This window comes from Hibiscus syriacus, unplaced genomic scaffold (assembly GCF_006381635.1).
Source record: "Hibiscus syriacus cultivar Baekdansim isolate YM2019G1 unplaced genomic scaffold, ASM638163v2 tig00110809_pilon, whole genome shotgun sequence".
In the NCBI taxonomy this organism is placed as follows: Eukaryota; Viridiplantae; Streptophyta; class Magnoliopsida; order Malvales; family Malvaceae; genus Hibiscus; species Hibiscus syriacus.
This window is the reverse complement of record NW_024062869.1, coordinates 759,276-763,990: the sequence shown is the minus strand read 5'-3', so window position 1 is coordinate 763,990 and position 4,715 is coordinate 759,276. Positions and strand designations below refer to the sequence as shown.

The 4,715-nt window shown below is 33.7% G+C and overlaps 1 long non-coding RNA gene across 1 annotated transcript; it reads right to left on the bottom strand.

Annotated features, from left to right (window-relative positions):
* Nucleotides 1–3,658: 3,658 nt before the first annotated feature.
* LOC120141499 lies at nt 3,659–4,715 on the bottom strand. Its single transcript, XR_005517769.1, has 3 exons — nt 4,569–4,715; nt 4,350–4,470; nt 3,659–3,915 (listed from the first exon to the last, which is right to left on the bottom strand). It is a non-coding gene; the product is annotated as an uncharacterized LOC120141499 (long non-coding RNA).

Here is a 4,715-nt window from a genome sequence, read left to right as displayed (position 1 = left end):
GTGGTCCTCTCTTTGTGTTGCTGGTCTTTTTTTGTTCTGATTGTTGGTTGTTGTTCGTATCTCTCCCTGTCGTTTTTTTTTCTGTCCTCTGTCTGTTCCTCCTTCTCTGTCTCGCAGGTGTGGTGGCTTTTATAGCCACCTCCAGTGCTTGTCTTGGACCAGTCCAAAGGGGAAAGCTTCGGTGAGTCACTGGCCAAAGGAGGTGATGGAAGCCACTGGAACTGGGACGTGGAGGGGCTGCTGTCCCGGCTTGCTGGAGGCTGTTTGTAGCTGCAACGTGGAGGGGCAGCTGTCGCTGGAAGCTACTAGAAATGCTGTATGGAGGGGCTGCTGCAGCTGCTGGAAATTGCTGGAAATGCAACGTGGAGATGCTGGAATGGAGAGGTAAAAATGGTGATTACAGGCGTCTCACCATCTCTGAAACTGCTCCAACACTTTTTTTTCAACCAGTTATGGAACTTGAATCTCTTAGTTCCTTGCATATTTATATCGATTGAAGATAATGATCCGAGGGTTGTAATCATCCAATTTATTTCCTAGAATGTGACATGTTTGAATCACCTTTAAAGGAGTTTACTCGGAAAAAATGGATCCTCAAGTCCTTTATATCAAGCCTTTTGCCTACTATGATTTGGCATTGCAGGTGCGTGTGATCTTTCTTTCTTAAAGTCTCCACTCTCCATATGTTTTTAATAACTCTGTTGAATTTCGTTCCCTAGATTGAATTTCCTTGCTTCTTATTATATATATAAAATAAGACATTATTAATTGTTAACAAATCAAAATAATCAATTACTATCTTCCTTAAAGGAGGGACCAAATAATTTGTTTTTGATACATACATACTCAGATACTTTAATTTTTGCCATGGACTTTTTAAACACTTAAATAAAATTTTATGGAGTATTACAAAAGGTTACTGTGACTAGTGGGATTTCAACAATTGGTCTACAAATTATATGATTAAATCTGGAACCAATAACATGGTATGATTGTTTTTAGTCATGCATTCATTAATAACCAAATTCTTTATAGATATTTCTTTTATGTACTCTATCCATTAGATGAACCCTGTAGAAATAATAAAAGGATCTATAGAACCCATCAAGTGACCTCAATGGTGCAGAGAATGTTGTTGTTTTTCTAGATTTAAGCAACGTCTGCAAAGTGTGCGCATGTTGCAAATAGGTGTGATTTTGAAGAAAAAAATAAAGTTTGAGTATCAAAATAGAATAAAAATAATAGTTTAAGCACTAAAGGTGTAGTTTACCCAAATAAGGAAAAGGTCTCATTCTCAATCAAAATGCAAAAACCAAACAGCCATTGTCTTAACAGCAGCAGTAGCTTTGACAATAGAATCAGCAGAGGCGAATTACGAAGCCAATTTGATTCGGTTTTGATTTTGTTGTATACCAATTGAATTAAGATTTCATACTAGTTTTAAAAAGACTATAGGGATCTTGGGTGACTCGTAATCTGCTTCATTATTTATCCCTCTGCTCAACCTTTGTTGCTTCATCCTGAAACTAGGGGTGTAAAAAGCTGACCCGATTTGTAAAATTGACTGAAACAGACTCGAGTTAAAATTGTTTTTGACCTGCGCTGTAACGATCCGAAACCGACTTGAGTCGAAACTGGTGTTGACCTGAACCCGAGTTGGACCTGGAAATTGTGGATCTGAACCCGACCTGCATCCGACCTGAGAACGACATGAACCTGAATTGAACCGAAAATATGATACTCGAACCCGAACTGCATCCGACTGATATGAACTCGAACCCGATATTGACCTGGTAAATAACTGGTATTACCCGATCTGTTTTCAACCTAACCTGTTATGAACCTGACCTGTAATTAACTCAACCTGTAAATGATCTGACATGTTATTAGGTGATATAATATTATCCTGACTTATAAGTGAAGTTACAATTAATATAATTATATTATTTTAAATTTATAATAACTAATGATAATTAAATTATTATAATAATTAATTAATATGTTACTTTTTGAAATTTATCATAAATTATTATGAATTAAATTAATATGATTACATTTAAAATTAGTTTTATATTAATATAATTTGTATATTATAAATTTGATTTTTATATAAATTCCAATTCATTTCTTTATATTTATTATATTATAAATTTTATTTATAATCAATAAATTAAATTTAAATATTATCTTATTGAATTTTATTTTATTAAATTATATTACCTGAGTTAAAATATTCATAAATCTAATTACTTTTAATGTGAAAATTGATAAATATTTAAGTAAACTTAACTTGAAATTTAAAATCAAATATATTAATCGAAATGATGACTTATTAAAGATTAAAAACTTGAATAACATTACAAATACTAAAAATATTTATAAATGAAGGTAATTTATTACACTTGAAACACTAAAATTACAATAAATCAACTAAACAAAATAATTTATATTGAAATAAATACTCTCAGATCTTATAACTAATGTTTACAAGGCTAAAAGCCTACTATCTACCAGAAATATCATCATCGAGCTTTGACCTAAATGTTACGAACATGTTTTTTTGAACAACTTCTAGCTTTAAAAGCCAAAAGTCACCAACATAATTCAACATGATAACTATTTAGATAAGAATTTATAAGGTTCTAAAATTGATTTAAGTCATACCAACAACAATAATTTACAATACATCAGTGAGTAATAAACAGCAGCAACATCAAGCATTAATGTACCAATTCAGCAAGCATCGTTGCATCGATTCAACAAGCACCCTGCATTAAGAAAACATACAATCAATGATAAAGCCAAAGGGAATTTGATGGCCAACAGTGCCAAACATTTCCGACTTTACCAAACCCTTACTATAGCAACATATAAATGATTACGGCCTGGTGTAGCAACAAGACCAGAAAAGTTACTTTCAACATATAAATGATTAAATAATTTGCATATTTCAACATAAGAGGATATCAAATTAATTGCTTGAACAACTTCTCATATACGTGAAGGGTACCTTCCATCCTGGGAATAGTCACCAGCTCTACCACTGCTATCCCTGCAGAGAAGATGTTCATGTAATCACATTGTTCATGACAAGCATACCATGAAGGTAAGAGTAACATACTTAAAATTTAATAAGGAGGATCATAAAACTACTAATGTGTTAACGCAATAAGTATTGTTACTATTATATTCCTAAACCGTACAACCAAGTGATATGCATTTTAAGGAAAGAAAGGAACAGAGAGGCACCTGATGGAGTTGACAATTGAGACCAGCCAAGTGTTTCAGCCTTTTGTATGTGAAGCTTGGATCTTGTTTCAAGCTTTTGCAGTAGTGTTGAGGATTCACCTACAATATTTTCATCGGTGCTGAATACGAGCTCAGCTTGGCAGGAAACAGTCATCGGAATGAAGAAAGGTAGAGCTTCCAATTAGAGCTGCACAGGGGATATTGTTTTCACGATTTCCCCCCTTAATTTTTAGGTTTTCAAAGATGTTATACATCATGTTTTCAACTTTACCATCAACAAGACTCTCACTTTGTGCAGAGGTACCAGAAGAAAATCTTCTCAAAAAGATCACTTGTGAAAGATGAAACATAGTATATAACATTTAACTGTTTCCTTAATGTTTAAAGTCCACTAACTAAACTGAAAATAGAACTAAATACTCATTTGCAAGTGGAAATCTTTACACTATCTATGAAGCATTTCAAATCAAAATTGATTTATTAGATCGTAAGATGAGATCCAAAAATAAGGTGGAAGTGATGGATCTAAGAGGTGTTCTGACTCCATCATCACCAAAGCTAATGGACTTCACAGTGATGGATTCTAAGCCATTCTCCACATCACTGCATTTAGCAAATGGGCAGGAAAAGGAAACACCCATCCGACGACAAGACTCACTGATTTCTCTGCAACAAAAACTCAACTCGGTTAGGCGCTTTATATGGTAAAATATATTAAATTTATTGATGTTACAAGATACAGCAAACCAAAAACAAAAACTAGAACACAGGTTGAACAAAACGCATCAAACAAAACCACCATATTAGAATCAAATGCATATTTCATTCGTTAAAAAGCAAATAAAGAAACCCTTTTATGAGCATTCTAGAACATGGATTATGGATCTATCAAAAGCATCAAATAAACAACCAATTAACAACCCATTTCATCAAAGCAAAAACCAAAACATAAATAAATGTATGTATGTATATGACAACTATTCCATTTAGTAACAGCTCTGAACTGTAAATCGCTGCCTCTGAAAGCATAACGTAACGGCAAAACACTCAAATAAAAACATTCGAACTGAAATCCAGCTAATTTACAGAACCCTTATTACCTTTTTCGAGGAAAGGAATACAAAATTCACAATCTTCTTCACATGATAGAACCAACAAATCATCTGGGAATCTGTCATTCTTCATAGCAGATCTGCCATTTCTCTCAACTGGCTGGAATTACTGATCAAAATAACATAAAAAAAGGAAATAAACTTCCGTGATCAAACACCCGAAGATATGTATTTTCGAGAGAATTTTCAAGGGAACCGCCCACATACCTGACCATGAACTGCAGTTGCCAAACGCGAGATCGTTGCTTTACCTGGTTGTGTATTTGGGGTGATTCAAACTCTTCGACCCTCTGAAGAAACCCTTGAATCATCAGATTATAACAGCAACTACCAGGCAAACAATCATTATCTCTC